This window comes from Cucumis sativus, chromosome 1 (assembly GCF_000004075.3).
Source record: "Cucumis sativus cultivar 9930 chromosome 1, Cucumber_9930_V3, whole genome shotgun sequence".
NCBI lineage: Eukaryota > Viridiplantae > Streptophyta > Magnoliopsida > Cucurbitales > Cucurbitaceae > Cucumis > Cucumis sativus.
This window is the reverse complement of record NC_026655.2, coordinates 14,025,355-14,050,185: the sequence shown is the minus strand read 5'-3', so window position 1 is coordinate 14,050,185 and position 24,831 is coordinate 14,025,355. Positions and strand designations below refer to the sequence as shown.

General features: G+C 33.8%; 1 long non-coding RNA gene across 1 annotated transcript; it reads left to right on the top strand.

Annotated features, from left to right (window-relative positions):
* The first annotated feature begins 7,253 nt into the window (after positions 1-7,253).
* On the top strand, positions 7,254-10,307 carry LOC116402881. Its single transcript, XR_004215552.1, has 2 exons — positions 7,254-9,427; positions 9,629-10,307. It is a non-coding gene; the product is annotated as an uncharacterized LOC116402881 (long non-coding RNA).
* The last annotated feature ends 14,524 nt before the right edge of the window (positions 10,308-24,831 follow it).

The window sequence follows — 24,831 nt, the reverse complement described above, 5'->3', positions numbered from 1 at the left end:
TTGACACCTTGTTCGGGATTGCCAAGAATTAGATCCTTGGGATGGGATAGAGCATATCTCCACTCTTTAGGCAAGGATGAAGAACCCTCTTCTTTCTTCTCTATGATGTTCACATCTTGCATACTTGGAACAATTTCTTTGCCTTTCTCATTAACAAGTAAATCTCCAAAATCTTTTTCTAAATCATCACTACAAATAGACTCATTAGAAACATTATTTCCAAGATTCATTCAAATACAACATGAATAGATTCCTCAATAACTAAAGTTTTCTTATTGAAAACTCTATAAGCTTTACTAGTAGAGGAATATCCTAGAAAAAATACCAACATCCGTCTTAGAATCAAATTTTCCAAGTTTTTCTTTGTTATTCAAAATAAAACATTTACAACCGAAAACTTTGAAATACCCAATATTTGAAATTTTTCCATGCCAAAGTTCATAAGGAGTTTTATCTAAAGATGGTCTAACTAAAACTCTATTTGAAACATAGCAAGCGGTGTTAACGGCTTCCGCCCAAAAATATTTAGGTAAACCATACTCATTCAACATTGATCTAGCAAATTCTTGCAAAGTACGATTTTTCCTTTCAACTACACCATTTTGTTGAGGAGTTCTTGGAGAGGAAAAATTATGGGAAAAACCATTTTCTTCACAAAAAGCTTTAAAAGCATCATTATCAAATTCTCCTCCGTGATCACTCCTAATTTTGGAAATAAAAAATCCCTTTTCATTTTGTACTCTTTTTGCAAAACTAATAAAACTTTTCAAAGCATCATCCTTATGTTTTATCATCAAAACCCAAGTAAATCTAGAAAAATCATCAACTATTACAAAACGCATAATAATTTCCTCCATAGCTAGCAATTCTAGAAGGGCCAAATAAGTCCATGTGTAATAGTTGTAAGGGTCTAGTAGTAGAGATCACATTTTTAGATTTGAAAGAGGACTTAGTTTGCTTACCCATTTGACAAGCATCACAAACTTTGTCTTTTTCAAATTTAAAACTAGGAAGACCTCTAAGCAAACAATTTTTAGAAATATTTGAAATTAAGTGCATGCTAGCATGTCCTAGTCTTCTATGCCATAACCAAGAATCATTATGCCAAAACCGAAAGACATTTATCAATAATAGCGATAATCATTCAAATCAAGACTGTACACATTTTCATCCCTATTTCCAACAAACAAAAACTTTTCTATCACTAACATTTTCAATTATGCAATTTCTTTTATCAAATATTACTCTAAATCCTTTATCACACAATTGACTAAAACTAAGCAAATCATGCTTTAAACCATCAACCAAATGAACATTTTCAATCAAAGTAGATGAATCATTTCCTATATTACCCTTACCAATTATTTTACCTTTCTTGTTGTCACCAAAGGTTACCATGCCTCCATTCTTTTTGGAGAAAGAGATAAGCTTGGATCGGTCTCCCGTCATGTGTCTTGAGCAACCACTATCCAAGTACCATTTGTTTTTCTTGGAGGCTTTCAAACAAACCTAAAAATAACTAATTTCAAGTTTGATCCTTTGGTACCCATACTTGTTTGGGTCCTAGAATGTTAGCATTTACATATTTAGGGATCCATTTCATTTTTTCATAGACATTACAAGCACTAGATCTAGATAGGTAACAAGAATAAGCTTTATGTCCATACTTGCCACAAGAAAAACAAACAACATTATGCAAAGATTTATTTTTCATAACAAATTTATGTACTCTACTTTTATTGGAGAAATTCTTCCTTGGAGCAATGTAAAACTTTGCTCTTTGCGAAAAATTTCTTCTTGAATAAGTATTTTGAGCATACTTCAATTTAAAGCATTTAGGTCTAATGTGACCTTCAACACCACAATTATGACATATGGGTACAAAACTAGATTTAACATGATTAGACACATGATTAGACATGTTAAACTTAGGCACAATAGGTGATGCTTTAACGAATGTAGTTTTAGAACTTGAAGGAGTAGATGATTCATCAATATAGCCTAAACCTCTCTTATCACCATAAGATTTTCCTACTTCAATAATTTTGTCCAATCTTTGAGCACCTATTGTCAACTTTTTAATAGTTTCTTTAGCTTTATCAAGTTCTTGTAAAACACTTAGTTCATTTTCTTTAAGCACTTTAATCAAGTTATCTTTTTCACAACTATCATGCTCAAGAAATCTAACTTTATCAAGCAAAGCATCTTTCTCAATACAAACATGCTTATCACTAGAGACATTCAATTCTTCAATTTGCTCAAAATTTTCATTCTCTTTAAAGCAAGCAATTGTATCAAGTAAAGACTTATTTTCACTAATTAAAACATTGTATTTCTTCTTAAGCACAACATACTTAGAACTAAGTTTTTCTAGGTCATTTTGCATGCTTTCAAAATTTTCAAATAATTCATCAATAGAAAGAGGTTCTAGAGTTACCTTATCATCATGTTCATCATCTTTGTCACTATGAGCCATGAGACCAAGATTTGCCATTTCTTCAACTTCACTTTCACTTTCACTACTATCATCCCATGTAGCCTTCATTGCCTTCTTCTTGGATTTCTTAGATGATTTGAGGAGAGGACAATCCGTTCTTATATGACCCGATCTTTTGCATTCATAACAAATCAACCTCATCCTTTTTGCTTTTCTCACCTTTTGACTCTTTTTGGGTTGATAGGTGTTTCTTGAAATATTTCTTTCTTTTTATGAAATTTTTGTACTTACGTGAGAAATAAGCAATGTCATCTTCATCAAGGCCATCCTCATCTTCGGGATCAACTTCCAAGGAGATAGTCTTTAATGCAATGCTCTTCTTCTTTTTGGACTCATCCTCCAAGTGCTCCTTCATGATGATCTCATGAGTCATGAGTGAGCCAATAAGCTCCTCTAGTGGAAGTTTGGTGAGATCCTTTGCTTCTTGAATCGCCGTTACCTTAGCTTCCCAAGTCTTAGGTAAAGACCTTAGAATTTTTCTAACATTTTCGGAAGTTGTATAAACTTTACCAAGACCCTTCAAAGCATTTATGATGTTAGTAAATCTAGTAAACATATCGGTGATAGTCTCATTAGCATCCATCTTAAACAATTCATAATTATGAACAAACATGCTAATTTTAGACTCTTTAACTTGATTTGTTCCTTCATGAGTAATTTCAAGAGTATTCCAAATTTCTTGAGCGGAAGAACACATGGATATTCTATTAAATTCATCTTTACTCAAGGCACAATACAAACAGTTAATAGCCTTAGCATTAAATGAACACTTTTTCATTTCATTTTCATCATACTCTTCTTCTAATTTAGGCGTATCAACATTATCAACATTTTTCATGGGTACATAAGGACCTTTAGCAACAATTAACCACAAATTATAGTCAATAGATTGCAAATAAATTTTCATTCTAGCTTTCCAATATGCATAATTTGAACCATCAAAATAAGGAGGTCTAGAAGTAGATTGACCTTCAACAATACCATTTGCCAATAGGTTTGCCATAATGCTCTAACAATAAAGTTTATCAAGAAATTAAAATTTCAAGATGAGCAACCTTGCTCTGATACCAATTGTTGGATCGGTATGGCAACCCTAGAGGGGGGTGAATAGGGTTTAAATAAACTTTTTGACAAATAAAAAGTAAAATCAACTAATTAGATATTTTCTAAAATTTAAATAAAGAACTTTGTAAACTTTGTTAAATAACAAGATTGATAAAAAGATATGAATGGAAGTATGCAATCAAACTCAACCAATAAGAATATGTAACTAAAATTAAATTAAAAAATAATTAGAAAAGAGTTAGAGAAGAAGACACCGTAATTTTATAGTGGTTCGGTTAAACTCAACCTACATCCACTTTCCCAAGCACCCCTTGGGATTTTGATTGAAAATCTTCTTTGGACTCTTTCCACGGATTTGAGCCGAACCGATTCTTGCTCCTTTTTCGGGTTCAAGAGCAAACCCGATCCTTTCCACGGGTTAGGATCCAACCGTTACAATATGTTGAAATTTTTAAATCACACAAAAGAAAACTCTCTAAAAGAGTGAGTATACAATTTGAAGCTCACAAATTTAATCCTCACAATACAATAAGAAGCTCTCAAGAATAAGATGAAAAGAATAAAAATTGGAAGCTTTAGAGAGAATAACAATGTTGGCTTTTTGCTTGAGGATTATTGTAAAGATGTTGTGATCTTGTGTAAATGTGAAGTATTTAAAAAGAGAGGAAAGATAAATTCAAAATCATTTTGGTCATTAGATATAAGTAAAAGAAAAATGAATGGTTGAGATTTAAACTTAATTAGCCGTTAGACACAATACAAATAATAATATAATAATATGTCTTTTCAAAATATTTTATTTAAAAAGAAATCAATAAAGCAACTTCACCCTCTTTTAAAAAAACTAGCCGTTAGACACAAGAAAAAATAATAATATTAAAATCATTTTTCTTTTAAATTCATTTTCTTTATAAAAGCCAATAAAACATAACAAAAAGCCACATTTGTTACTTCTTCATTGCTCCAAGTGGCTTTCTCTAATTGGTTCAAATTGAATGCTTGGTCGCCACGTCACCATCTCGGGTATTTTTTTCGTTAAGCTTCTTTTAGCAATATTTTCTTCATTTGAACTTCGATTTGGGTGATTCAAGAGGCGTTAGAATCATTTTTCCAAGCTCTACGATATGGTCTATTCAAATTAATAAAATTGTCAATAAAAAAAATCAAATTTGTTATCATCAAAACATAAATTAATTGAATAATTAAAATAAATTAATTTGAGATTAAGGGCCAAAAAGCCAACATATGTTTTTCAGCAAAAGGCATAAATGAAGAGATTAATGGATGAGATGTTAGCATCCGAAATTATTCGTCCAAGTTACAACCCATATTTCAGCCCTGTTCTATTGGTTAGGAAGAATGATGAGAGTTGGCGCTTTTGTGTGGACTACTAAGCGTTGAATAATGTTATTATACCAGACAAATTTCTAATACCAGTAATTGAGGAGCTCTTTGATGAACTGAATGGTGCTACATAGTTTTCTAAGATTGATTTGAAAGTCGGATACCACCAAATTCGTATGTGTGGTAAAGACATTGAGAAGACAACATTTAAAACACATGAAGGCCATTATGAATTCATGGTTATGCCATTGGGCCTAACTAATGCACCCTCTACATTTCAATCACTGAAATTTGTTCTTGTGTTCTTTGATACATCGTAATTTATCGAAAGGATTTTGAAGAACATCTAGCACATTTGGGGAAGGCTTTAGAAGTTCTACGAAAGAATGAGCTTTATGTGAACAAGAAGAAATGCAGTTTTGCACAGACACGTGTAGATTACTTGAGACACATAATCTCATATCAAGGAGTTGAGGTTGATTCGGAAAAGATTAGAACAATCAAAGAATGGCCTATACCTAAGGATGTTTGAGAGGTTTGAGGCTTCTTGGGATTGACAGGGTACTATAGGAAATTTATCCAACACTACAGGTCTATAGCCGCTCCTCTAACTCAACTACTTAAGAATGACAGATTTAGGTGGAACGAGGAGTCCCTTGAAGCATTCTAGAAATTGCAGAATGCTATGATGACTCTTCTTGTTTTAGCCTTGCCTGATTTGGATGCCCTATTTGAAATGGAGACTAATGCATCCGGTATAGGAGTAGTGATCATTCAATCCAAATGACCTATTTCTTTCTTCAGCCACACATTGGCTATGAGAGATCAGGTTAAACTAGTGTATGAAAGGGAGCTTATGGTAGTTGTTCTCGCTGTGCAAAGATGGAGACCTTATTTTCTAGGGAGGAAGTTTATAGTGAAGATGAATCAATGTCCCTAAAGTTTATATTGGAACAGAGGGTTATTCAACCACAATACCAAAAGTGGATTGCTAAGCTTTTGGGACATTCCTTCGAAGTGGTATACAAGTCAGGATTGAAGAACAAGGCGACATATGCTCTATCTAGAATGCTTCCGGTTGTCCAAATTTGTAATATTACAGCCCCCACCTTGATTGACTTGAAGATCATCAAGGAAGAAGTTGAAAACGATGACCAGCTGAAATTGATAATGAAAGAAACGACATGAGGGGAGGATAACAAGGCAAGCAAGTATTCCATTCAGCAGGGGATGTTGAGGTATACAAATTAGGTTGGTTATTTCCAAGTCTTTAGCATTGATTCCAACAATTCTCCACACCTACCATGACTCCGTGCTTGGGGGGCATTCTGGGTTCCTTAGAACTTATAAACGATTGGTTGTTGAGTTGTATTGGGAGGGTATGAAACTCGATGTGCAGAAATATTGTGAAGAGTGTTTGATCTATCAGAAAAATAAAGCAATGGCATTGTCACCTACAAGGTTGTTGTTACCTCTAGAAATACCGAATAGTGTGTGAGCGACATTTCTATGGATTTTGAGGAGGGACTATCGGAGTCTAATGGATATGAGGTGATTTCGTGATGGTAGATAGATTCAGCAAGTATGGACATTTTCTACCCTTGAAACATCCCTATATCGCCAACTCTGTGGCTGATCTGTTTGTAAATGAAGTAGTCAGACTACATGGATGTATATATAAAGGAAAGGTGGTGTTGGATTGAAAACTCAACGTTGAAGAGAGAAATATTTGGGTGAATAGAAACTTCTTACTCTCTCTCCTATGTCTTCGGTGCAAATCTACAATATTTCAATAAATATTTTTTAAACTACAATATTTTATTAAATATTTTGTAAACTAATCATATTTATATAAATTTACGGATTTAAATACCCTAAAGATTACAACTATACGAAGTTGTTAGAGAATCATGGTGAATAATTTGCATTTAACCACTTGCACCACTAACCACATAAACAATAATGAAAGTAGTCGTGGGTTAATAAACTTTACCTAGTTTTCTTAACCATGTCAATTGAGTCATGTTACAATAAATTGTTTGTTGAAAATATGTTGTGGGAGGGGGAAATCTAACTAAACTTAAGCATTCTCATTCTCGGTTGAGGTATGCTTATTTTAACATTTTTATTGCCAACTTAAACATAAATAAGTTATAGTAAACATAAATCAATTATAGTATCTACTAACTCTTTCTTTCAATTTCTTTATACAACAATGGCAAAAATCAAAACCTTCCACGGTAGAAATGTCTTCAAAGAGATGCCCATTTGTAATAAAAATTTCTTCCTTTTCAAAAAACCATTAGTGAGATTGGAGATCAAATCTCCGTTGGACTGCATGTTGAATACCAATGAGTTAACTTTGACCATAGAAATTTCAATCCATACTCCAAATCAAGAATTGAAGGTGGCCTCCGCTTCAATGGCTTCCTTATCATCCCAAATCCTACTCTGTTCCATTCCCTCTTTCTCATCTCCATAGAACCAACTGCAGATCAAATAGTACAACAAATTAGCGACGCCCATCAAGCTCAACACCCAGTAGTAGTAATCATAATGCCCCTGGTTCAGATTATTTGACAGCCATCCCTTCCCATTCTTCTTTGTCCTCTTTTTCACCACGCTTACAGTCAGCGCTGCCACCAAGCTCCCTCCGCCCATTCCTAGCGAGAACAGCGCTACTGCAATGCTGGCCATGCTCCTCGGCAGCTGCGAATAGAAGAATTGAATCTGTCCTATTGCGTTCAACGCTTCAGCCAACCCCGCCAGGCAGTGTTGTGGAACCAGCCACATCGCTGACAACTGCACAATTCCTCCTGGTACGTTGGCTAGACCTTCATGAATTGCTCTGTTTCTTCGTTTTCTCTCTATTTCTGCCGACACTATTGAGGCCAAGCATGAGATTACCAGTCCGATGCCCATTCTCTGCTTTAAAGTGAGTCCATTCGATTTTTTGGTGAACTTCGCTAGTAGTGGAACGATTATTTGATCGTATATTGCGACCCAGATTGTAAGGGTTAGGATTGTGAAAACAGCGAAGGAAGCCGCTGGGAATTGAAAGTGAGGTGTTATATGTCTATCCATTGTGCTAGCTTGGAGAGAATAGAAGGTGAATTGGTTAATGGTGGCACTGATTACAATTCCAGTGGACCAAATCGGAAGTACTCTGATTACTGCTTTTAGTTCTTCTACACGTTGAATCGTGCTTAATCTCCATGGGAATTTGGCCATTCCATTAGAATCTAGATCTGTTTCTATGTTTCTTATTATGCAAGCCTTGTTTAGAAACCTTGAAAGCAAGACAGAAGAATCAACCTGGATCATTTTAGAAAATCTAAAAGCATAACAAGCAATAATTATGGAACGTTTTGATTATTAACATACCTCAGTTTAGGCGTTGGGGTGACAAGCTTTGAACCTTTATGGTAAAACCATTTATCAGAAGCTTGTGGGGGAAATTCCAAGTGTCTATTTCTCCAAGCTGCAACGATTACCTGAGTCAAACTGCTAAGCAGACTCTTGTTCGCCATCAGTTTAACATACAATGAAGAGCCAAGAAAGAACATGGCTGTGGAAAACAGCATAAGTCCAACAGGAACTCCAAATCCCACAACCCAACCGGTAGCATTCTGGAGATAAACCATAAAGACCACCGAAATGGTGACTGAAATTCCAACTGAAGCATAGTACCAGTTGAAGAAGCTCTGCATAGTCCTCTGGTTTCTGGGGTTGCCTGGATTTTCAAGTTGATCTGCTCCAAACGCCAAGGAACATGGTCGAATTCCCCCAGCTCCGGCTGCCATAAGAAGAAATGCAAAATACAGAAGCATCAGCTGAGCAGTGTTTGCTGAAACACAAAATTCCCCAGCTGGTGTACAGTGTGGAGGCCTTGCTTTTGGAAATATGGCTGTTAACCATAAAACCACCATTCCCTGAAGTCCGAAGAAAGATCAAAGTTGAAAAACAGATGAAACAAACAGATATTCAGGTTGGAACTAAGCAAATGAATCCTTGCTTACAACAAGTGTAACCACTGTCCCCATGGCGATGACCTTAAATCGACCCAAGTAAGAATCAGAGAGGAAAGCCCCACCAATGGGCAATAAGTTTGTCAATGCAGACCACAGAAACAAGACGATAGCTCCTTTAGCACTATCCAGATGATACTCATTCATCAAGTAAAATATCATATTTGCATGAAGACCAACATTTGAAATCTTCTCAAATATCTCGTTTGCTGCAGATTTGGAGTTTTTGTTAGTGATCATATTACTAATTTATGCTTCAGAACTTTTAGAACTTGTTGAAAATTACCTATAATAAAAGGCATAGTTCGAAGACCACCCTTTTTTCTTTCAACCTTTTGGGTGGTTTCCATTTTCTCTGAATTCTGGTTCTCCATTGGCTTGGTGTTGGCTTTGGGCACATGTCCATAGCAGGAGAAGCTAGCTATAACGATCTAAAACTTTGTTCAATCCGCAAGTGGAAACAAAAAGGAGAGAAGATTTTAATTTTAAAAAGGTTATTCCCAGACTTTGTGTTTGTTTGGATTGCACTAGGTTGGGCGGGTTTTTTCTAAAATAATATTGGGATGCTTTTTACGTTTATCCTTCTCAATGATTCCGTTCTATTCTATGCCATGGGATTTCATGTTTGTCATTTTGTATAATATTTTTTATGCGAGTGGTTGAATCCTAATGCTTTCTCATTTCATTTTTGCAGTTCTTAGAGATCGAGAGTTCGTGTGAATCCGACCAAATTTCCATATATCGGTTCGATAAGGAAATGATTTTAGGTATATAAGTAAAGACAATTACTTCCATTGGTATGATTCTTTCTCGCTTGATTTGATGAAGCAGAGATTCTTTCTCGCTCTCACTTGGTTAGAGGAGGAAATTTGGAGTCGTTTCTAGCTTCTTTAGAAAGCTTGTAGAAGTTGAAAGCAGAGCACATGATGTTCTTGAAGTTGGTGTCGTTTGATGTGAAAGATTGTAGAAGTTGGAGTCGTTTGCAGCTTCTTTACTACCTTTGTAGAACTTGGAGTCACTTGTAGCTTCTTTAGAAAGTTGTAGAAGTTGGAATCCACTACAAGAGATTGGTGTATTCCCGATTGAGAAAGATTGAGAAAAACGTCGGGACAAGCTCTCCCGACGTATTACGTGTCGGGAGACCCATCTCCGATGCACCACAAAACTGCGTCAACATTTCATATCTCCCAACGGTACTTTCAACGTTCTTTATGCGTCGGCTTACCCCTAGAAATCTACCGACGTTTTCTACACGTCGGAAGACAGTGCATCGTGAAACGGTCCCAGATGTCGTGTGCATGTGTCAGGGAAATTCCTTTTTTCCGACACAGTATCTGCATCGGGAATATCATTTAATTTTTTATTATTATTAATTATTTAGTTTTTTTTTTTTTTTTTCATTGTAGTTTCTATTCGATTTTGATTTAATTTAAATAAAAAATGAACAACCAAAATAATCAGTAACATATCGAAATTGAAATTGTATTATAATTAGATAAATGTCACAAGAACATAGTTTCAAATTAGAAAAAAAAGTGACATGGAAAAGGAAATTAAAATAAAAAAGCCGCGGACATCGCACGATCCTCCAAGTGTCCCACTCAATTCTTCAATCTTTTTCATCATTTCTTCCATTTGTTTAGACTGCATCTCGGAGAACCTTCTCTGCTCTTCAATCATGTGTCTAGTTTCTTGAATCTCAAGTCTTTGTTGATCAATGAGGATTGCATTAGCTTCTTTGACCGCTGTAGAATGTGAAGAAGTGGTAGAAGAATTGCTACCAGGACTTTTGCAGGACTTGGGCTTGGGTCCTCCAACCAAGACCTTTTGAGTAGCTTGGACACTTACCCAAAACGATCTCGCAAATATCATCATCAGAGAGTGGCTGAAACTCTCTAGGGTAGACTAGGACTGAAGTTCCAGCATTTGACTCTACAACAAATAAAATTTTATGTAAGTTATGAATTAGAGAAAGGTTAAGTACATAATTTAGACAAAATCAAGTTCAAACTAACATGCACATCCCAGCCGCCTGCGAAATGAATTCTCCACTCCGAGCGTGAGTTTCTCTGAATAATTCAAGTTGGTCGACTGGTAGACCTCGTTCTTCGGCAATGTCATGTTGTCGTTGTAGAAACGACTTCGACCCACTACTATGACTATAAGGTTGCTTCTGCCTAGCAGCCTTGTCTGTCCGTAGTTGTTCCTTCATGAAAATGTTTGTTAAAAGTACACACACGCGTTAAGAAAATTAAGTGAAATAACACGTATCATTGAAATTGATACACTTAATTAGTTTGATACACTTGATAGTCCTTAGGCCTTGATACACTTGATTAGTTTGATACACTTAAAGACTTCACTTATAAGTTTGATACACTGTTAACAAACTTGTTATATTTCATTGGTATACTCAACAAATTTGATACGTTTGATGTACATAATATGTTTGATACACCTGATGCACTAGATACACTTAGTATTCTTCACTTATACATTTGATTGATTAAATACACTTGATATACATATGTAAACTTGATTCATATACTTGATAATGATTCACTTTACGGATATGCTTTAACAATATATTTTGATATACTTGATAATGATATATTGAGTTATATCATTTATATCCTTAATAATACAATAATGAACTGAATAAAATTTGAAAAAAAATGAAAATTGTGTAGTAGTTGTATCAACCAACCAATACATATAATATAAGTATATCACAATACTAATATAAAAAAATGAGACAAAGTAAAACAAAAAAAAATCAATCTAAAAAAAAATAAAATCATTTGAAATCAGATTCAACTCAAAATACATGTCGAAAAAAGTAAAAAAAAAATCACAAATGAAGTTAAATTATTTTAATCAACAACCATTGTATTTCATATTGCAATTATTGTATTATTAATGTTCTAAAATCAAGATTAAGATAGAAATAACAAAGAATTTTTCCCCTATAAGAATAAATAAATAATAAGTAGGGTATTAAAAAGAGGAAAATAAATAAGCTATTGAAGAGTAGTTTAAGAATAATAAAAAATTCAAGATGAAGAGTATTTTTATAAGTGAAAATTTTGCCATGTTTGCAAAATTTTAAAACAATGTGCTATATTTGTTATATCATATTCTCAAAATGCTACCCGCTGCAATTTTTTATTATTCAACATATACTATAATTACATGGAATATATGAAAAAAATACAAAACGAAAGAAAGAATGGATGGAGAGAGAGATTGGACACTGAAAGAGAGATCGAGGGAATAATTTTTTAACAAAATCATCAAAAGAAAAATAATTAAGGAGTAATTTTGATGATAATATTACCATAATAGAATTAATCACTTACCATATTTACATTGAATATCTAATAAATGCAAATCTTAATTATGATCTACTATCATTTTTTCCTTGTTCTATTTTTTAATGTACTATTAATAATAAAGATGGATAAATTGGTCATTTTGACCCTATATTTGTGTAAAATATTGAGAAATTGCAATGGATGACTATTTTAGCAATAATAATTAAAGATATAGCAATATTTTAAAAAAATTGCAAATATAGCAAAATTATCACTGATAGACTTGTATCGCTGATAGACTTCATATGGTATATCAGACCAATATTTGCAATATGGTCTATCAGTGATAGACTTATATCATTGATAGAATTTGACAAATTTTGCTATATTTGCAATTTTTTTAAAATTGTGCTATATACTTAATTAATTTGAATTTAATTGCTAAATTTGCAACTATCCCTAAAATATTAGCCCATTTAGGACATTTCTGAAAAATTGGGAAATTTGAGTTCATCTTGTAATATGGTGTACACTTTAGGCTATAGTAGTTAAAACCTCTTAAATTTACCCAACCCATTTCAGGCCTTAATATAAAAACGGGTAATTATAATTGATGGTCATTTTAGGAATAATAATTAAGGATATAGCAACATTTAAAAAAAATACAAATATAGCAAAACTATCGCTGATAGACTTGTATCACTGATATATATTTGTATGATCTATCAATGATAGATCTATATTTACAACACGGTCTATCAGTGATAGACTTCTATCATTTATAGAATTTGACAAATTTTACTAGATTTGCAATTTTTTCAAAATGTTGCTATATACTTAATTATTTTGCATCTAATGACTAAATTTACAACTATCCCCATAAAAATTGAAAAAAAAAAAGATAATGAGCTCAAGCACAAGTCAAACGGTCAAATGGACCCAAGACCACCTAAAATCCATAGAAATTCTCTATAAATGTAGACCTTTCCATTCATTTTGAAGATCTTGGGTGGAAGGAAGAATTGAAGCTCTTAAGAACCGAAGCCTTGAAGAGTTGAAGACTCAAACTTCTAAAAGCTCTCAAGACGTGCAAGTTCTTATCAACTTCGAGATCATCATCTTCTGAAAGATTGAAAACTTGAAAGATCAAACTTTCCTTGAATTTCAGAAGATTGAAGCTCAAATATAAACTTGCAACTACAACTTCCTAAAGATTGAAGATCGAGAAGTTCTAAGCTTTTTTAACTTTTATTCGAGAGAAAGCATCAAATGAGTAAATATTAGAGATTATATCCACGATACCAATCAATATACAAAGTTCAATTCCACGAATTACATTTCTTCAGAAATTTCGTGTGAACAGTTTGACACGTCTAATGAGACCATCTCACATTTTATCTTTTTCTATTTTTTGCAAAGAACATCTGAAGAAATCATGCATCTAAAGGCAACACTTCCAAAGGTCTAAGTGACAACAGCAAGCGGTCAAATACCCACAGCCGCTCAAGAAAAATTCAATCATCTAAAGATATGCCACCCTTTGAGGTTGCAAAGAACATTTGAAAACAACTGTCGAAGCCACTAAAAGGTGGAATTGTAATCAAGTAAAATCTTGTGATTGACGAACACAATTTGTTCTCTGAACGATCAAATGATAAGAGATGCCTCATTCAAATATAACGTCGGTTATGGTAACTATCAAGTAAGGACATAACGATCAAGTGAAGACAGAATAGTTGAGCTTGAAAAGAAGATCAACATGCTCATCAAGGTCGTTGAAGAAAGGGATTATGAGATTGCATCTCTGAAGAATCACATCAAGAGTCATGATGCTGCTGAATCAAGCCATACAAATGTTGTCAAGAATAATGACAAAGGAAAGGCAGTTATGCATAAAAGTCAACCACAAAATTTGACCTCAATTGCACCGCTGTCTGTTCAACAATTGCAGGAGATGATCGCAAACGCCATCAAAACTCAATATGGTGAATCCGCTTAATCTCTCTCTTTGTATTTTAAGCCATATACGAAGAGGATCGACAATATGAAAATGTTGAATGGGTATCAGCCATACAAATACTATCAAGAATACTGACAAAGGGAAGACAGTTATGCACGAAAGTTAACCACAAAATTCTACTTCAATTGCATCGCTGTCTGTTCAGCAGTTGTAGGAGATGATCGCAAACTCCATCAAATTAAACCTCAATATGGTGGACCTGCTCAATCTCTCTCTTTGTATTCCAAGTCATATACGAAGAGGATTCACAATGTGGAAATGTTGAATGGGTACCAGCCACCCAAGTTCCAACAATTTGACGGAAAGGGCAAACCAAAACAACTCATTTTATCGAAACATGCAAAATTGCTGGTAATCGAGAAGATTTGTTGGTAAAATAGTTCATCCGAACTCTCAGAGGAAACACATTCAGCTAGTACACCAACCTGGAATCTGAATTCATTAATAGTTAGGAGCAGCTTGAGAGGGACTTTCCCAATCGTTTCTACAGCACTTTGATAACGTATATAAATACCGTTATTGTAGCTCCTTTTATTAGAATAGTGAGGCCAAACGCATAAGAAGATGATCAAAATGCATAACTTATATTGTAAATTCATAAGTATATAGAAATACATCTTACATAAGTATCATGCCTATTTTATGCAATTACAATGTCTAAACGTAGGATAAGTAGGAAGGAAGAAGCTAGTGAATCGCAGGAGACATCTCATGCAAAGGCCACACGATGGAAACTCGTCTGGCAAACTCGTCTTACAAGCGATGGAACCATGTCATCACGCGAGCAAGACTCACTAGAGGACAAGAATGGTAGTTGAAGTTGATGTGACTTCATAAGGCTGCAATCGATGCTAACAAACTCGGAAGAACAGAAGTTTCCAATCAAAAGCTGCAAGACTTCATCCTTACCAAGAGAAGAGGGGACCTACATGGACCAACCAAACGCTTGTAAGAGCGAAAGGCTCAAGTAGGTCAATTCCTAAAGCGTAGTGGAAAGGATTAGCCTTTATGCCGTCTGTAAACAGTTCTTCTTCTTCTTTGATCAGTTGCAAAAGTGAGAGCTTGGCGATAATAGGAAAGAATCCATACCCCTAGTGTCCCATAACTTGTAATATTTTCTATTCTCTTTTCTCTCCATTTTTACACTTCTTTGTAATATATGTTGTTCATATTGTACTATAGCCTAAGGCTTATATTCTTTATACATATGTTACATGTTTATACATTTTCAATCCAACATCTCTTGACTTCTCGCTTGTTAATGTGTTATTAGTAGTTAGATTTGTGATAAGTTCTTGATAAGAAATCTAGCTTATAACTCTTATTGCATTAGTTGAACTATATTCATAATTTGACCAGTGTCAATCGCCAACTACTTAAGAGAGCAAGTAGCAAGGATAAGGCTAATGCGTGCAAGGAAAAATTTGACAACAAACTCCACCTTACCGATTCATTCCCCTTTATAGACTCTCTATACATACGTAAGTAGTTTTAGTCATGGTTCTGATTCTTTTATACTTTATTTATTCAATTATTTTATATTACCCAGATGATATAAGTAAATCCTAGAACTAGTGTCTTGAATCAATTATCTGTTTTTAATCTTGGATCATTCAGGTAAACCTATTGTTTCCCTTGCACTTGAGCAAGAAGTAGGAGAACTTGTACTCAACGAGGACTTAGCTATTACCCAATAAAGAGGTACATAGTGAGCATCTCACATACCATGATCATGGCTCATGACTTACTGCATAAAATTAGTCACGTAATAGAAAAATATATAATGAGCATCTTACGTGCAATGAACATGCTCTGTGACGTATTGCATATATTAGAATTACACAATATGCAGGGGCTGATTTATTAAGGGGCCAAGGGGCATGTATCCCCTTCACATTATCGGTTTTTTGTGTTTTAATATTAATTTTGAAGCATTAAATTATAATATATATATTAAGTTTACCTTCATTTTGCCCTGGTTGTGAAATTATATTTATGTTGTAGTGGTTGAGCAGGCCCCTTGGCTGTGAATTCAAATCTTGACTACTACAATTATTTTTACAAAATAGTTTTTGTTCCAAATATCAATAATTTTCTTTCTTCAATTATCAATTTTTTTTCTAAATTGTCAAAAGATAGATTTTATTCCAAAAATCAATAATTTTCTTTTCTCAAATATAAAGATTTTTTTTCTCAAATATCAATTTTCTTCCTAAATTTCAATGATTTCCTAAAATGAAGACAATTTGATTTCCTAAAAGAAAGATAGTTTTTTAAAAAGTGGAAAAAAACTCATCTAAGATAGAACCCTAACTTATTTTCTAGCATTCCTTTGTCATCTAACAAAAATTTTAAAAAAAATGCAACAAAGTTGGTGATCCAAACTTCCACTCTCTCAACAATATTCCATGAAAAATGTATTATTCCTTCTTTTTTTTCTTTTCTTTTTTTGATGCAAATTTTAAATTCACATATTTACATTACAAAAAGTCAAGTGGACATTGTCGGTATTTCTTTGTTGCTACAGATGTATAGTGAATGTTATTGGAGCATCACTGAAACGTCAATATATTTTTTAAAAATTTTTTAATATGTTTATTATATAGTGGGCCCAATGCCTCCTATATAAATTTTTTGGATCCGCCACTAACAATATGAATGTGAAACTACTAAGTCCAAACCAAAAGAAATTCCAACTAATCCAAACCCAATCACACTCGACGTATTGTTAGCATGATAGAGCTAACTGCCACCAAGCAGTGAAAGGATGAGCCAGTCATTGATTTTATTAATTAAACGTTGGAGAACATTAAACCTTGACTGCAAAGATAGATTAACTGAATTGTCGGCAGTAGCAATGTGCACTCAAGGAATACTTTGGGGGCTTTGTACATCTGGTAGGGATAAAAAACCCCACACCTTCGAAGAGTTAGCAACCAGAGCTCATGATATGAAGCTAAGTATTGCTAATACAATGATCTACTGGTTCCAGAAAGTAGAAAAAAAAAAAAAAAGAAGTGAAGAACACCTAGGAGAGGTATCGATGGGTGCTACCAAGGAAGTTATGGTCCTTAGCACAACCCCCTTAAAGTTTGACGGTAAGGAAAAGAAGATTGAAAAAAGTCAAATGAAGGAAAAAAAAGACACCGAACATTGAAAGAGAGATAAGAAAAAGTTTACCTTTTTCCAGACTTTGACTTACCTAATATGCTAAAGCAACTCATTCAACTTTTTGAATGTAGACGACATGCATAAGTAGGAAGAATAATGATCCCAATTACTGTAAAATATCATCAGATCGTCAGCCATCTCGTTGAGAAATGTTTTGTATTGAAGAAGTTAATTTTGAAATTAGCTCTAAACAAAAAGATTGAGCTAGATCAAGATGATGTGGCACAAAAAAATCATGTCGCGTTAATGATTCATTTGAATGGTTGATTACTTGTTATAGGGAGTTTGATCCAATTTGGATCTTTTGAGCCTATTCTTATATATTCTTCACTGGAGGCCTTACAAAATAATGACCTCTAAATTGTTTACTCCAAAGAGGGAGAAAAGCATATGGAGGATGTAGATCATGAGGGATGGATGCTAGTAACACACCAAAAGAAGTGTAATCAAATATTTTCTAAAAATGAATCTCGTTCGTACCGAGAGTACAAGAAAAGGGTAAGTCTCATAAATAAAAGACAAGAAAGAATGCGAGAAAGTTTCAACCAATCACTGAAGAAAATGAGGAGCTTCCTCGACCACGAAAACCAATAACTTTGATAGACTTCTTTCCTGAAAAACTTTCTAGTAGAGATCGTTTCGTGTCATGCTGTTAGTACAATTGAGTATGACGCTTCTTCCTCAAATCTTGTACGGGCAACAACCAAGCTTGAGGAATTGCCTTCTTTAGGCATTTATGACTTGCTATCACTCTCGCAAGAAATCAAGGATACAATTATCGAGATATTAAAAATTGATGATGTCTGAGATATTAAAAAAAAATCCTTCCTTTATTCGCTTAGTGTAAATGTGCTTAATTGCGTAGTGTCTGAGGGACCATGAAGACTGACCTAACATCTCCCTTAATGAATCCATAATCTCTTTAGTCATGGCTAAGGATTCATATTTCTTTGCCAAAACATTAGACATGCTGGCAAGAATATAGACACGAGCCTTTTCATTGGCCTTTACCCATCGATCATATGTTTTTAGAACATTTCGATTAGCATTTGTGGTCAAGGCTTGAGGACGTTCCTCAGTTAAGATAAACCTTAAATCATCTATGTCAAGTATTGTATTTAGGTTTGATTTCCATGTCGCATAGTTTTTTGCCGTTAAGTTTTTCAAAAGCTAAGAGTTGTACTATTGAACCACTTATGCTGAAAAATAAAACATATTCTATTTAGTGAAAAACTGTAATCCTTTAAGAACTAATTAATTTAGCAAATATAAATAATGTATCAATCATTATTATGTTTTGCAACGATATTTCAAAGGTTTAGAATAACCTCTTCCGAGGGATAGTCGACTACTCCTCCTTTGAACCAAGACAATCTTAACCAAATGCTAACTCCTGAATATCTCATATTCTTATAGCACTTAGTTATCACTTCTTCAATCAAGAATTTACTAACAACTTAGTAATTCTTGTAAATGTAACCCTCGATTTTCAGCTCTCTTAATGCTCTCGAAAATGGAAAAACAATATGAAAATTGATCTAAGAGACCTTATCCAAATTTGAAGTTTGTGGTGTTTTGAATCATATAATACAATCCTTTGAAGGGAACTTCGCTCCAAGGTAGACAAGCAGGTGTATTATGGGAATCTCACGGTGCGACATAATAGAAGAGACCTTGGGATGTGTTGTTACAAATCCCCCACCCACTTACTATGAACTTTCCATATTCACCTTGATATTGATCTATGCAAACACTCTTCGAAGGGAGTCCGCTCCTATGCGTGGCTCAAAGCCCTGCATGGCCTCACAGTGTGAACTCTTAAGGACGCTAGAGCTAAAAGTATGCTACTTTTCACTAGCTTAAGTGTCCTATGACAATTTTTAAAGCGTACTCAAAAAAAATAGGATCATATTTAGGCTAACTTAAGCATATTATAAGTCTAGGTGAAACATCTAACATAATCATTATACCAGATTTTAACCTACGATGTCTAGGTGATAAACCAATTTTATTACCTTACATCTCTCAAGCATGCTCATAAAACTAGGTTAACTAGGCTCAAGAACTGATTACGATCTCCAAGTAGCAAGTGTTCCGTAAACCATCAACTTAGGAACCTCCAACCTTAGTAATCTTATCTAACTTATTGACAAGATCAAATAAGGTGAGCCTCTTGTAACCAATTTTACAAGAGATCGACCTATTTCTATGAAAAGAGGTTGATATAATTTTTAACCTAGGTGAGCATGCAACTTATCTTTGTTATAGATTTTAAATGCTTTAATTTATTTTATAACACATAAGATCTTTAGACAATTCTATAACATTCATCTAACAATATATAACCATTATATGAACCAATTAATTAATATGAATTTTAATTTATTTAACTTTTAGTTAAATCATATCTAATAAAATTAAATCATATTTACTTAAACTAAATAATATTTATTTAAATTTAAGTAAATCAATAATTAATTAATTTCATTAAATCATATTAATCAAAATTAACTTAATTAATTAATTAATTATAGTAATTAGTTTTCATATTAATTAATTAACATGCATATTATATATTATAACCATTATAACATACTTTCAATGCATGAACATGTTAACCTATAGTGGGATTTTAATTTTATATGACATATTATATGCACATACAATTTAAACATTAATTAAAACATACATCAATGCATAATTAATTAAAACACCCTAAAATTGACTGGCCTTTGCCTTTAAATTTAGCTAAAAAATAAATTATTACATTAATAATTTATGAAATACATTAGAGCTCCTGAACCACTCGAACCGATTGAAAAATCAACCAAAAGAAGCTGACTCGACCCAATAACCCTTATGGATCGGCCTAAGACCCAACCATTGGATTTGAACCAGCTTAAAACCACAAAATAACCAACAGTGGGCGAGAGTCACAAGCGGGTCGGAAAGGCACCCAAGAGCGAACTGGATCGAAAAGGACATTGGACTGTGTGTGTGTTGTGGGCCGAAAAGGGTGGGACTGAGTAGTTGGACTTCTGCTATGGGTCGTATTTGGGATCAGCGAAGTGACGCACGTAACGTGGATTGGGTCGGACAGCTGCAAATGCGTCAAAACCTCGGGTCTCGGGTCTAAAGGCCTGAAAATTGGCTTGTCCAAAATTATTCCTCCAAAATTTTTGAATTCCTCTCTCCAGGTATAACAATTACAACCTAGAATCAACTCTAATGACTATAAAAACACAAACCCTTTGCAATAATAAATTAAGCCAACTGAGCTTATTACAATAATTAATACAAATAACAAGCTTAATTTTGTTGGGCAAAACCATAAATATGATTTATAGTTCAATTTACAATTTATCAAATAAATTGAAACACCTAGCATATGCAATTAAGTAAAATTAAGCATGCTCTTATACAACATGAAGGAATATGATACATGCGTAGTGGAAATAACATATCTATTTTACTCTAAATGAAACTAAATTATTTAGTGATTAACATGCTTAAAAAGTCATAATTAAAATAAATTAGATTGAAAGAAAATACATATCATCGTAGCTTCTCGATTCCTCGATAATCCCCTCACGAACTCGAACCGGAACCACCACTAAAGTTGACCAACTATTCTTTGAAATTAGAACCGGGTTATGGAACCCAATTAGGTGAAGGGAAAAAATGAGAGAGGGATGGAAATTGGAGGTGAAGTTTGATTGAGATTTTTAGTGAAAAAATTAAAATAATTTTGTAATCTTCAAAATGACTAGAAATGGCAAAAGTATTTTTAATTATAAAAAAGAGTCTATTTATAACCTAATTACATGCAAAAATGCAATTAGCTCACCAAATCTCAACATATTACATTCCACTAACCATTAGAGACCTTCCCATTCGTTTTGGAGATCTTGGGTGGAATGAAGAATTGAAGCTCTTAAGAACTGAAGTCTTGAAGAATTGAAGACTAAACCTCTAAAAACTCTCAAGACGTGTAAGTTCATATGGACTTTGAGATCATCATGTACTTGGAAGATCAAACTTTTCTTGAATTCCAAAAGATTGAAACTCAAATAGACTTGCAACTTCGGGTTATCTTACGTAAGTGGGATAATCTGAAAGAGCGTGTTAGGATGGAGGTGGGGGATGGTAGGCATTGCAGAGTGTGGCTGGATCCATGGTTGTAGGGTGGTCCTATCCTTCAGCAGGTTAGTGAGAGGGTGATTTATGATGCGACGAGTTGGCATGAGGCTAGGCTTGTTAAGTTCATTGATTCATAAGGGGAATGGAGGTGGTCGCATGTTTCTATGAAGTTTATTGATTTACTGGATAGAGTTCAAGGTGTTAGTTTGTGTCATAGTGTTAAAGATAGGTGGGTTTAGATTTATGGTCGCCATGGTGGTTTTTTTTATCGCTAGTGCATGGGATGCTATTTGTCCTCGTAGTGTTAAAGTTTGTTGGTCGGGTTTATTGTGGGGGGGGGGGGGGGGGGGGGGGGGAATGTTTTCAAGCATTCCTTTTGCGCTTGGTTGGCCATTAGAGACAAATTGGGTACTAGAGATAGGTTAAGTCGGTGGGACTGGTTGGTTCCTTTGTCTTGCAATCTTTATAGGGGGGAGGGGGGTTGTGAGTCTAGTGATCATTTATTTTTTCGTGTCCTTTTGGGTGTGAAATTTAGTCTAGGGTCTTTCAGGGTATGGCTTCCTCTCACAGGATTGGGTATTGGGGGTTGAGTTGTCTTGGATTTTTCATCAGAGTATTAGGAAGGGTGTGAGGAGGAAGTTGTGGCATGTTCTCTGGTGTGCTACGTTTTACTTTATCTAGAAGGAGCGTAATCATTGTCTCCATGATGGTTAGGCTCATGAGCCCATTGTACTGTTTCAGCTCATTCGATCTTGTATTCGTGCTTGTTTTGCTTCTTGGTGTGAGAATGCTCATAATCTTATTTAGCTTGTTTTCTTTTTGTCTTTGCTTGTCCCTAGGCTGTGGGGTTGTTATTCCTTCTATTTGGTTCCCTTCTCTATTTTCTGGGCTTGTTTTGCCTTTTTGTGTTTTCGTAGTTCTTAATTTTGTTATTTTTGTTGTTGTTCTTTCTTTTGGTTCTTTGTTTTCTTCCTGTGTGTGTGAGCGCTCTCCTCTCTTGTGCCTTGGCTACAAGCTGTGAGGTCCTCTTTAGTGTTGTATAATAATATTACCTTTTAAAACAAAAAACAGACTTGCAACTACAACTTCTTGAAGACCGAAGACCGTGAAGTTCTAAGTTTTTTAACTTGTATTTGAGAGAAAGCATCAAAGGAGTAAATATTAGAGATTGTATCCACTATATCAATCAATATACAAAGTTCAATTCCACGAATTACATTTCTTCAAAAATCTCATGTGAATGGTAATTTTTCTCTACTTTCTTCGATGCGTATTTTGAGTTGAATTTGATTTCAAATGTTTTTGTTTTATTTTTTTACGGTGGTTTTGTGTTGGATTTACTTTGCATCAGGTTTGTATATCAATATTGTGATGTACTTATATTATATGTATTAGTTGATTGATATACTTACTACGTAGTTTTTATTTTTTCAAATTTTATTAAGTATATGAATTGTATAATTCAATGTATCATTATCAAGTATATCAATAATATCTATACTACCTTTAAAAGGGGCTAAGAAGAATCATTTTTTTTCTCTACAAATATAGAAAGAACTCAACCTTTTCTATAAACATTTGTATTTTCTCTTCTACTTAGGTTTGTTTTCTTGGTTTGTTAATTCACATTCAAATTTTCTCTTCTACTTAGATTTGTTTTCTTGATATTTTTATTCACTATGTTTTGTTTTGTCTATTAATTCGTTTATATTGATATATACTTTTGTGTTGTTATTGCAATAATAGGTTAATACTTTGGAATTTAAAGGAAGACTTGAAGACTAAGAAGTGAGATTATCTCAATCATTCACTAATGTATTAGTTTAATAAACTAATATTTTTTTCATTATCATATTATGTTTCTTTAAAGTTGTTTATCAATTCAATATTATTTTCTTTATATATATAACTCCAGAAGAAAGACAATATATTTAATTTCAAAATAAAGAAAAATCTTGACACATGCAACGCATGTATGCGTATTATAGTATTATTAAAGTATATGAGCATATTAGTAAAATGAGCAATCAATATCAAGTATATCAATCAAGTTTACAAGTGTATGAAGTGTATCAAGTTTACAATAGTGTATCAAGTGTATAAGAAGGACTTCAAGCATATCAAGTGTATTTATCATTCAAGTCTATCAGTAAATAATACTAAATGTATCTACAGTACTTCAAATGTATCAAACATATCATGTGCATCAAGTGTACCAAACTTGTTTAGTGTACCAATGAACATAACAAGTTTAATAGTAGTGCATCAAGTGTATCAAACTCATCAATGAAACTTTTAAGTGTATTAAGGCCTAAAGGGTAACAAGTGTATTAAGAATAACCAAATGGAACAAGGAATATTAGGTGTATCAAGATGTTTCAAATATATCAAGGAGTATTGAGTGTATCAAAGAGTATTATGGTGCATCAATTGTATCAAGGTCTAAAGGTGAAGAAGTGTCAAATATATATAAAGTGTATCAAGGAGTATCATATGTATTAAAGGATATCAAGTGTATCAGGTGTATTAGTAATGAGGGCATTTATGATATTTTATATTTTGTAATTATGAGTTGAGTTTTGTTTTTCTCATTTTTGCAAAAAAAAAAAAAAAAAAAAAAAATTGTGTGCTATGGACTTCACTGTTATAATTTGTTTTGCTTTTTTATGGCCAATGCCTCTAAATCTTTGTGTATGGAACAAGGTGGGTTATACGTAACCATTGTCCATTTACCATTACTAAATTTTAACCAAGTGCAGTGTGTCACAATCGTAGCGTTTCAACCTTGAGGCGGACGATTGTGCGGCACTTGTTCTAACTCTATGAACAAGTCAGCCGATCAAAATCCAAGAGTTGTGGGTAACGTCGATGTATGTCGTAACCTTCCTTTGCGTTTTAGGGAAATTTTATTTATAAAACGCGAAAAAAAAAAAAAGAAATACATTGAAATAGATGTTATGATAAGCATTAAAGACTGTCAATTGCAAGGAAAAAAGATTGCTTACAAAGAGTACAACTAATGCTTGAGCGGGGATTCAACTGGTATGTCTCCCCTATAGTACATTTTGAACATTTTCAGCTCTGACAGGCTTGCATATGAAAATGCATAAACGTCACACCCAAGCTTTATGACCTAGAATGAAAAGCAAACACCTAAAATAGTTATGGAAACTAAAGATGAGATAAACTAGGGGTAATCGGAGCATATAACCAAAGGTAAACACACTTTGAAAAAATATGTCCGTGACACAC